A 12149-nucleotide genomic window follows, 5' to 3' on the forward strand; every position below is an offset into this window, starting at 1 on the left:
GCAACTGAACCTCTGTACTAGATTTGAATAATAAATCCTGTAAAGTCACAGTAGGATTACCAAGATCATTAATGTTTTTCTTAAACTCAGCTTGAAAACCATCTTGAGTAGATGTACTACCAACAGATACACAGGCTGAAACAACAAGGGAAGTAGTAGAATAACTACTAATACTATGTAAGGGACACTGAACCTTACCAAGAGGTATATCTGAACACATGCTGAAGTAGAAACCACTCCTCTAGGTGACAAAACTGAGAACTGTAAAAACTAATTTCCTAGATGATCATCCCTAGAGTGAGACCTACCAAAGCTAGACAACCGTTCTTTAGCTAAGAGGGAATTCAAAACATTACCCTTATCACCAGGAAACTGAGAATTCCCCTCAGATGAATGCCATAAGTCACTACATTGACCCTGTCTTACTGCAAGTGGAAAATAAACTTTCTTTTCCACAGAGGCTAAACCTATAGAACCTTGAAAGATGCACAGAGACTCAGAATCTATATTGGAAACCTCGCCTCCCAGGGAAACTAGACCCATTGTACTCTTACAAATCTCCATACAGTCTTAAGGATTTTTAGAAGCAAATTTTTTCTAAACATACTCTTCTTTTTTAGAAAAATAAAGGGATTTGAACACAACCCCTTTTTAGATTAGGCAAAGGAACTGTTACAATTACTGATCTGATTCCCAGTTTCAAGAGAAACTGGAACACAACATGAACTTTTAAAAGAAAGGTTAGTACATAGTACAGAAGAAACTACTAAAGAAACCTGATCAGTAGCCAGAGAACTAGGACAGACTGAAACTAAGCTTCTTAAAATAGACTTTACCTGCCCCTACCAGAAAATCTAGATTGGGGCCGCACATACATGCATGTTTAGTAGCAGGAATAGTTTTCTGCTTAGACTTATTCCAGTTAGCACTGGGTCTCCAAACTGAACCAGAAGAACTCTGTTTATTATCAGAGGAAACTTCAGTCATTTTTTCTTATTCTGGCAAGAGGAACGGAAATGTTTAAAGGATTTTTTATCCTGATGTACAAAAGTCCCTTAACCCCGCTAACAGTAGTAATATTAGAATCTGATTCTAAACCAAACAATTTCTTACCCTGAAAACAAAGAGATAATTTTGATTTAGACACAATGGGCCAGATTACATTGGGTTTATCTCTCATATTACAATTTAAAAGTAAAGGTGATTGTGCTCAAGCACTAGAATGATTACCGTGTGGTGTGATAACAGATCATAAAAGAGACCCACAAGTTACTCACAGATAAGAGTAAAAACTAAATTTATGCTTAGCTGATAAATTTATTTCTCTTGTGGTGTATCCAGTCCACGGATTCATCCATTACTTGTGGGATATTCTCCTTCCCAACAGGAAGCTGCAAGAGGATCACCCACAGCAGAGTTGTCTATATAGCTCCTCCCCTAACTGCCACTACCAGTCATTTGACCGAAGACAAGCAAGAGAAAGGAGAAACTATAGGGTGCAGTGGTGACTATAGTTTAAAAATAAAAACCACCTGCCTTAAAATGACAGGGCGGGCCGTGGACTGGATACACCACAAGAGAAATAAATTTATCAGGTAAGCATGAATTTTGTTTTCTCTTGTAAGGTTTATCCAGTCCACGGATTCATCCATTACTTGTGGGATACCAATACCAAAGCTATAGTACACGGATGAAGGGAGGGACAAGGCAGGCGCTTAAACGGAAGGCACCACTGCCTGTAAGACCTTTCTCCCAAAAATAGCCTCCGAAGAAGCAAAAGTATCAAATTTGTAGAATTTAGAAAAAGTATGAAGCGAAGACCAAGTCGCCGCCTTACAAATCTGTTCAACAGAAGCCTCATTTTTAAAAGCCCATGTGGAAACATAGAAACATAGATATTGACGGCAGATAAGAGCCATAGGCCCAGCAAGTCTGCCCCACCTTACCTAACAGTATAAACTTATCTAGTTCGTAGGATAGCCCTATGCTTGTCCCATGCATTTTTAAAGTCCCCCACAGTGTTTGTTGCTACTACCTCTTGAGGAAGTTTATTCCATAAATCAATCACTCTTTCTGTAAAGAAGTGCTTCCTCAAATTACTCCTGAATCTACTACCCTTTAGCTTGAGCTCATGACCCCTTGTTCTTGAATTTTCCATTTTATGTAAAATACCCACAGCCTCAGTTTTACTAAACCCTTTAATGTACTTGAAAGTTGCTATCATATCACCTCTTTCCCTTCTCTCCTCTAAGCTATACATATTTAGGTCATTGAGCCTATCCTGGTAAGTTTTATTTTTTAGACCATGTACCATTTTGGTAGCCCTCCTTTGCACAGATTCAAGTTTGTTAATATCCTTCTGAAGATATGGCCTCCAGAACTGCACACAATACTCAAGATGAGGCCTAACTAATGATCTATAAAGTGGCATAAGAACCTTACTATTTCTGCTGCAAATACCTCTACCAATACATCCAAGCATTCTGCTAGCCTTACTCGCTGCCTTACTACATTGTTTACTAAGTTTTAAATCATCTGAAATAATAATTCCCAAGTCCTCTTCCTCGTCTGTAACAGTCAGTAAAGTGTCATTGAGTCTGTAATTAACATTTGGATTTTTCTTCCCTAAATGCATTATTTTACACTTTGCTGTGTTAAACTTTAGATCCCAGTCGTTTGTCCAATCCTCCAATTGTTGTATATCACTTCTCATTTTGTCTACCCCCCCTGGAACATCCACTCTGTTGCAAATTTTTGTATCATCTGCAAAGAGACATACTTTCCCCTGTAGCCCTTTGCTGATATCGCAGATAAATATGTTAAACAAAACAGGCCCCAGAACTGACCCCTGAGGAACACCACTAGTAACAGCTTTAGTTAGAATCAAGCCTGTGTTTAAACCTGTTGCTCCGCCATGGAGTTTAAATTTAGTTCTTAAAGTTCTTCAAGGGGTTCCGTTTGAACCTCTGCATTCCATAGATATCAAGCTTTTATCTTGGAAAGTTCTGGAAAGCCACCGCTCTAGTGGAATGAGCTGTAATTCTTTCAGGAGGCTGCTGGCCAGCAGTCTCCTAAGCTAAGCGGATTATACTTCTTAACCAAAAAGAAAGAGAAGTTGCTGAAGCCTTTTGGCCTTTCCTTTGTCCAGAGTAGACAACAAACAATGCAGATGCTTGACGAAAATCTTTAGTAGCTTGTAAATAAAACTTTAAAGCACGAACCACGTCAAGATTGTGTAATAGACGTTCCTTCTTTGAAGAAGAATTAGGACACAGTGAAGGAACAACAATCTCCTGATTGATATTCTTATTAGATACCACCTTAGGAAGAAACCCAGGTTTGGTACGCAAAACTACCTTATCTGCATGGAAGATCAGATAAGGGGAATCACACTGCAAGGCAGATAACTCTGAAACTCTTTGAGCCGAAGAGATAGCTACCAAAAACAGAACTTTCCAAGATAAAAGCTTGATATCTATGGAATGCAGAGGTTCAAACGGAACCCCTTGAAGAACTTTAAGAACTAAATTTAAACTCCATGGCGGAGCAACAGGTTTAAACACAGGCTTGATTCTAACTAAAGCCTGACAAAACGCCTGAACGTCTGGAACATCCGCCAGACGCTTGTGCAAAAGAATAGACAGAGCAGAAATCTGTCCCTTTAAGGAACTAGCTGACAATCCCTTCTCCAATCCTTCTTGGAGAAAAGATAATATCCTGGGAATCCTGACTTTACTCCATGAGTAACCCTTGTATTCACACCAATGAAGATATTTACACCATATCTTATGATAGATTTTCCTGGTGACAGGCTTTTGAGCCTGAATTAAGGTATCAATGACCGATTCGGAGAAACCACGTTTTGATAAAATCAAGCGTTCAATCTCCAAGCAGTCAGTTGCAGAGAAATTAGATTTGGATGGTTGATTGGACCCTGAAGTAGAAGGTCCTGCCTCAGCGGTAGAGTCCATGGTGGAAGGGATGACATGTCCACCAGATCTGCATACCAAGTCCTGCGTGGCCACGCAGGTACTATCAAAATCACTGAAGCTCTCTCCTGCTTGATCTTGGCAATCAGACGAGGGAGCAGAGGAAACGGTGGAAACACATAAGCCAGGTTGAAAGACCAAGGCGCTGCTAGAGCATCTATCAGCGCTGCCTTGGGATCCCTGGACCTGGATCCGTAACAAGGAAGCTTGGCCTTCTGACGAGACGCCATGAGATCCAGTTCTGGTTTGCCCCAAAGTTGAATCAACTGTGCAAACACCTCCGGATGGAGTTCCCACTCCCTGTAACTTAGAAAATCCGCCTCCCAGTTCTCTACTCCTGGGATATGGATAGCTGATAGATGGCAAGAGTGAACCTCTGCCCATAGAATTATTTTTGAAATCTCCAACATTGCTAGGGAACTCCTTGTTCCCCCTTGATGGTTGATGTAGGCTACAGTCGTGATGTTGTCCGACTGAAATCTGATGAACCTGACCGCAGCTAGCTGAGGCCAAGCCTGAAGAGCATTGAATATCGCTCCTAGTTCCAGAATGTTTATCGGAAGGAGTGTCTCCTCCTGAGTCCTCAAGCCCTGAGCCTTCAGGGAGTTCCAGACTGCACCCCAGCCCAGAAGGCTGGCATCTGTCGTTACTATTGTCCAATCTGGCCTGCGGAAGGTCATACCCTTGGACAGATGGACCCGAGATAACCACCAGAGAAGAGAATACCTGGTCTCTTGATCCAGATTTAGTAGAGGGGACAAATCTGTGTAATCCCCATTCCACTGACTGAGCATGCAGAGTTGCAGCGGTCTGAGATGTAGGCGGGCAAACGGCACTGTGTCCATTGCCGCTACCATTAAGCCGATTACTTCCATACACTGAGCCACTGAAGGGCGAGAAGTAGAATAAAGAACACGGCAGGAATTTAGAAGTTTTGACAACCTGGCCTCTGTCAGATAAATCTTCATTTCTACAGAATCTATCAGAGTTCCTAGGAAGGAAACTCTTGTGAGAGGGGATAGAGAACTTTTTTCTTCATTCACTTTCCACCCATGCGTCCTCAGAAATGCCAGAACAATGTCTGTATGGGACCTGGCGATTTTAAAATTTGCCGCCTGTATTAGAATGTCGTCTAGGTAAGGGGCTACTGCTATACCCAGCGGCCTTAGGACCGCTAGGAGTGACCGCAGAAGCTTCGTAAAGATTCTTGGTGCCATAGCTAACCCAAAGGGAAGAGCCACAAACTGGTAATGCCTGTCTAGGAAGGCGAACCTGAGAAACCGATGATGATCTCTGTGTATCGGAATGTGCAGATAAGCATCCTTTAAGTCCATGGTAGTCATATATTGACCCTCCTGGATCATAGGTGGGATGGTTCAAATAGTCTCCATCTTGAAGGATGGGACCCTGAGAAATTTGTTTAGGATCTTGAGATCTAAGATTGGTCTGAAGGTTCCCTCTTTCTTGGGAACCACAAACAGATTTGAATAGAAGCCTTGCCCCTGTTCCTGCTTTGGAACTGGGTGGATCACTCCCATAACTAGGAGGTCTTGAACACAATGTAAGAATGCCTCTCTCTTTATCTGGTTTGCAGATAATTGTGAGAGATGCAATCTTCCTTTTGGGGAAGAAGCTTTGAAGTCCAGAAGATATCCCTGGGACACAATTTCCAACGCCCAGGGATCCTGGACATCTCTTGCCCAAGTCTGGGCGAAGAGAGAAAGTCTGCCCCCTACTAGATCCGTTACCGGATCGGGGGCTGATCTTTCATACTGTCTTAGAGGCAGCAGCAGGTTTTTTGGCCTGCTTTCCTTTGTTCCAAGTCTGGTTAGGTCTCCAGACCAGTTTGGACTGGGCAAAATTTCCCTCTTGTTTTGTATTAGAGGAAGTTGAAGCTGCGCCACTCTTGAAGTTTCGAAAGGCACGAAAATTAGACTGTTTGGTCCTTAATTTGTTGGACCTATCCTGAGGAAGGGCGTGACCTTTTCCTCCAGTAATATCAGAAATGATCTCCTTCAGTCCAGGCCCGAATAGGGTCTGCCCTTTGAAGGGAATGTTGAGAAGCTTAGACTTTGAAGTAACGTCAGCTGACCAGGATTTAAGCCATAGCGCCCTACGCGCCTGAATAGCAAAACCTGAGTTCTTAGCCGTTAGTTTGGTTAAATGAACAACGGCGTCAGAAACAAATGAATTGGCTAGGTTGTTGAATAAAAAATTTCTTAAGGTAAACCTCTAATTTTTTGTCCATTGGGTCTAGAAAAGCAACTGTCCTCGACAGGGATAGTTGTACGCTTCGCTAGAGTAGAGACTGCTCCCTCCACCTTAGGGACCGTTTGCCACAAGTCCCGTGTAGCGGCATCTATGGGAAACATCTTTTTAAAAACAGGAGGGGGAGAGAACGGTACACCTGGTCTATCCCATTCCTTAGTAATAATTTCTGAAAACCTCTTAGGTATTGGAAAAACATCAGTGTAAACAGGCACTGCGTAGTATTTATCCAATTTACACAATTTCTCTGGGACTACAATGGCGTCACAGTCATCCAGAGTTGCTAAAACCTCCCTGAGCAACATGCAGAGGTGTTCAAGCTTAAATTTAAATGTAGACATATCAGAATCAGGTTGAAGTGTCTTCCCTGAGTCAGAAAAATCACCCACAGATAGAAGCTCTCCTTCTTCGGCTTCTGCACATTGTGAGGGTATATTGGACATAGCTACTAAAGCGTCAGAGAGCTCTGTATTTTTTCTAGTCCCAGAGCTGTCTCGCTTTCCTTGTAACCCTGGCAGTTTGGACAATACTTCTGTAAGAGTATGATTCATAACTGCCGCCATGTCTTTGCCGCCATGAAGACGTTTGGCGAAAATCTTTAGTAGCTTGTAAGTAAAACTTCAAGGCACGGACTACGTCCAGATTATGTAAAAGACGTTCCTTCTTTGAAGAAGGATTAAGACACAATGATGGAACAACAATCTCTTGATTGATATTCTTGTTAGAAACCACCTTAGGTAAAAACCCAGGTTTGGTACGCAGAACTACCTTATCTGCATGAAAAATCAGATAAGGAGAATCACATTGTTAGGCAGATAGCTCAGAGACTCTTCGAGCCGAGGAAATAGCCATCAAAAACAAAACTTTCCTAGATAAAAGTTTAATATCAATGGAATGAAGGGGTTCAAACGGAACTCCTTGAAGAACTTTAAGAACCAAGTTTAAGCTCCACGGGGGAGCAACAGTTTTAAACACAGGCTTAATTCTAAACAAAGCCTGACAAAATGCCTGGACGTCTGGAACCTCTGCCAGACGCTTGTGCAAAAGAATAGACAGAGCAGAAATCTGTCCTTTTAAAGAACTAGCTGATAATCCTTTGTCCAAACCCTCTTGGAGAAAGGACAATATCCTAGGAATCCTAACCTTACTCCATGAGTAATTCTTGGATTCACACCAATAAAGATATTTACGCCATATCTTATGGTAGATTTTCCTGGTGACAGGCTTTCGTGCCTGTATTAAGGTATCAATGACTGACTCGGAGAAGCCACGCCTTGATAGAATCAAGCGTTCAATCTCCATGCAGTCAGTCTCAGAGAAATTAGATTTGGATGATTGAAAGGACCTTGTATTAGAAGGTCCTGCCTCAGAGGCAGAGTCCATGGTGGAAAAGATGACATGTCCACTAGGCCTGCATACCAGGTCCTGCGTGGCCATGCAGGCGCTATCAGAATCACTGATGCTCTCTCCTGCTTGATTTTGGCAATCAGTCGAGGGAGCAGAGGAAATGGTGGAAACACATAAGCCAGGTTGAAGAACCAAGGAGCTGCTAGAGCATCTATCAGCGTCGCTCCTGGGTCCCTGGACCTGGATCCGTAGCAAGGAAGCTTGGCGTTCTGGCGAGACGCCATGAGATCCAGTTCTGGTTTGCCCCAACGATGGATCAGTTGAGCAAACACCTCCGGATGGAGTTCCCACTCCCCCAGATGAAAAGTCTGACGACTTAGAAAATCCGCCTCCCAGTTCTCTACACCTGGGATGTGGATCGCTGACAGGTGGCAAGAGTGAGACTCTGCCCAGCGAATTATCTTTGAGACTTCTAACATCGCTAGGGAACTCCTGGTTCCCCCTTGATGGTTGATGTAAGCCACAGTCGTGATGTTGTCCGACTGAAATCTGATGAACCTCAGGGTTGCTAACTGAGGCCAAGCTAGAAGAGCATTGAATATTGCTCTTAACTCCAGAATATTTATTGGGAGGAGTTTCTCCTCCTGAGTCCACGATCCCTGAGCTTTCAGGGAGTTCCAGACTGCGCCCCAACCTAGAAGGCTGGCATCTGTTGTTACAATCGTCCAATCTGGGCTGCGAAAGGTCATACCCTTGGACAGATGGACCCGAGATAGCCACCAGAGAAGAGAATCTCTGGTCTCTTGATCCAGATTTAGTAGAGGGGACAAATCTGAGTAATCTGACATAGCATGCATAATTGCAGCGGTCTGAGATGCAGGCGCGCAAATGGCACTATGTCCATTGCCACTACCATTAAGCCGATTACTTCCATGCACTGAGCCACTGACGGACGTGGAATGGAATGAAGGACACGGCAAGCGTTTAGAAGTTTTGATAACCTGGACTCAGGTAAATTTTCATCTCTACAGAATCTATAAGAGTCCCTAGGAAGGTGACTCTTGTGAGTGGGGATAGAGAACTCTTTTCCACGTTCACTTTCCACCCATGCGACCTCAGAAATGCCAGAACTATCTCTGTATGAGACTTGGCAATTTGAAAGCTTGACGCCTGTATCAGGATGTCGTCTAGATACGGAGCCACCGCTATGCCTCACGGTCTTAGAACCGCCAGAAGTGAGCCCAGAACCTTTGTAAAAATTATCGGGGCTGTGGCCAACCCGAAGGGAAGAGCAACAAATTGGTAATGCCTGTCTAGAAAGGCAAACCTTAGGAACCAATGATGATCTTTGTGAATCGGTATGTGAAGGTAGGCATCCTTTAAGTCCACTGTGGTCATGTACTGACCCTCTTGGATCATGGGTAGGATGGTTCGAATAGTTTCCATTTTGAATGATGGAACTCTGAGGAATTTAAGATCTTTAGATCCAAGATTGGTCTGAAGGTTCCCTCTTTCTTGGGAACCACAAACAGATTTGAATAAAACCCCTGTCCCTGTTCCGTCCGCGGAACTGGATGGATCACTCCCATTACTAGGAGGTCTTGCACACAGCTTAGGAATGCCTCTTTTTTTATCTGGTTTGCTGTTAACCTTGAAAGATGAAATCTCCCTTGTGGAGGAGAAGCTTTGAAGTCCAGAAGATATCCCTGAGATATGATCTCCAACGCCCAGGGATCCTGAACATCTCTTGCCCACACCTGGGCGAAGATAGAAAGTCTGCCCCCCACTAGATCCGTTTCCGGATAGGGGGCCATTCCTTCATGCTGTCTTGGGGGCAGCAGCAGGTTTTCTGGCCTGCTTGCCCTTGTTCCAGGCCTGGTTAGGTTTCCAGGCCTGTCTGGAATGAGCAACAGTTCCCTCTTGTTTTGAAGCGGAGGAAGTTGATGCTGCTCCTGCACGAAAATTAGACTGTTTGGCCTTTGATTTGGTCCTGTCCTGAGGAAGGGTATGACCCTTGCCTCCAGTAATGTCAGCAATAATTTCCTTCAAGCCAGAATAAGATCTGCCCCTTGAAAGGAATGTTAAGTAACTTAGACTTTGAAGTCACGTCAGCTGACCAGGATTTAAGCCATAGCGCCCTACGCGCCTGGATGGCGAATCCTGAATTCTTAGCCGTTAGTTTAGTCAAATGAACAATGGCATCAGAAACAAATGAGTTAGCTAGCTTAAGCATTCTAAGCTTGTCAATAATTTCCTCCAATGGAGCTGTATGGATGGCCTCTTCCAGGGCCTCAAACCAGAATGCCGCCGCAGCAGTGACAGGCGCAATGCATGCAAGGGGCTGCAAAATAAAACCTTGTTGAATAAACATTTTCTTAAGGTAACCCTCCAATTTTTTATCCATTGGATCTGAAAAAGCACAACTGTCCTCAACCGGGATAGTGGTACGCTTTGCTAAAGTAGAAACTGCTCCCTCCACCTTAGGGACCGTCTGCCATAAGTCCCGTGTAGTGGCGTCTATTGGAAACATTTTTCTAAATATAGGAGGTGGGGAAAAGGGCACACCGGGTCTATCCCACTCCTTACTAATAATTTCTGTAAGCCTTTTAGGTATAGGAAAAACGTCAGTACACACCGGCACCGCATAGTATCTATCCAGCCTACACAATTTCTCTGGAATTGCAACTGTGTTACAGTCATTCAGAGCAGCTAATACCTCCCCAAGCAATACACGGAGGTTCTCAAGCTTAAATTTAAAATTAGAAATCTCTGAATCAGGTTTCCCCGAGTCAGAGATGTCACCCACAGAATGAAGCTCTCCGTCCTCATGTTCTGCATACTGTGACGCAGTATCAGACATGGCTCTTACAGCATTTGCGCGCTCTGTATCTCTCTTAACCCCAGAGCTATCGCGCTTGCCTCTTAATTCAGGCAATATAGGTAATACCTCTGACAGGGTATTATTCATGATTGCAGCCATGTCCTGCAAGGTAATCGCTATGGGCGTCCCTGATGTAATTGGCGCCATATTAGCGTGCGTCCCCTGAGCGGGAGGCGAAGGGTCTGACACATGGGGAGAGTTAGTCGGCATAACTTCCCCCTCGATAGAACCCTCTGGTGATAATTCTTTTATAGATAAAGACTGATCTTTACTGTTTAAGGTGAAATCAATACATTTAGTACACATTCTCCTATGGGGCTCCACCATGGCTTTCAAACATAATGAACAAGTAGGTTCCTCTGTATCAGACATGTTTAAACAGACTAGCAATGAGACTAGCAAGCTTGGAAAACACTTAAAACAAGTTTACAAGCAATATACAAAACGTTACTGCGCCTTTAAGAAACACAAATTTTGTCAAAATTTGAAATAACAGTGAAAAAAGGCAGTTACACTAACGAAATTTTTACAGTCTATGTAACAAGTTAGGAGAGCATTGCACCCACTTGCAAATGGATGATTAACCCCTTAATACCAAAAACGGAATAACAAATGACAAAAACGTTTTTTAAACAGTCACAACAACTGCCACAGCTCTACTGTGGCTTGTTACCTCCCTCAATACGACTTTTGAAGCCTTTTGAGCCCTTCAGAGAAGTCCTGGAACATGCAGGAAGAAGCTGGATGTCTGTGTCTGTAATTTCTGCACAAAAAAGCGCTAAGATAGGCCCCTCCCACTCATATTACAACAGTGGAAAGCCTCCAGGAACTGTTTCTAGGCAAAATTCAATCCAGCCATGTGGAAAAAACTAGGCCCCTATAAGTTTTATCACCAAACATATATAAAAAACGATTAAACATGCCAGCAAACGTTTTAAAATACACTTTTATAAGGGTATGTATCTCTATTAATAAGCCTGATACCAGTCGCTATCACTGCATTTAAGGCTTTACTTATATTACTTCGGTATCAGCAGCATTTTCTAGCAAATTCCATCCCTAGAAAAATATTTTAACTGCACATACCTTATTGCAGGAAAACCTGCACGCTATTCCCCCTCTGAAGTTACCTCACTCCTCAGAAAATGTGAGAACAGCAAAGGATCTTAGTTACTTCTGCTAAGATCATAGAAAACGCAGGCAGATTCTTCTTCCAAATACTGCCTGAGATAAACAGTACACTCCGGTACCATTTAAAAATAACAAACTTTTGATTGAAGAAATAAACTAAGTATAAAACACCACAGTCCTCTTACGACCTCCATCTTAGTTGAGAGTTGCAAGAGAATGACTGGGTATGGCAGTGAGGGGAGGAGCTATATAGCAGCTCTGCTGTGGGTGATCCTCTTGCAACTTCCTGTTGGGAAGGAGAATATCCCATAAGTAATGGATGATCCGTGGACTGGATACACTTAACAAGAGAAAACAAACACAAAAACTGCAAAACAGTAAAAAAAGCAGTTAACTCTATGAAATTTTTACAGTGTATATAATAGACTAAAATAGCATTGCACCCACTTGCAAATGGATGATTAACCCCTCAGGTTCAAAAACGAAGCAAAAAAAACTGTAAAAACCGTTATAACAGTCACAAGCAAACTGCC

The sequence above is a fragment of the Bombina bombina genome, chromosome 6, assembly GCF_027579735.1.
Source record: "Bombina bombina isolate aBomBom1 chromosome 6, aBomBom1.pri, whole genome shotgun sequence".
Classification (NCBI taxonomy): domain Eukaryota; kingdom Metazoa; phylum Chordata; class Amphibia; order Anura; family Bombinatoridae; genus Bombina; species Bombina bombina.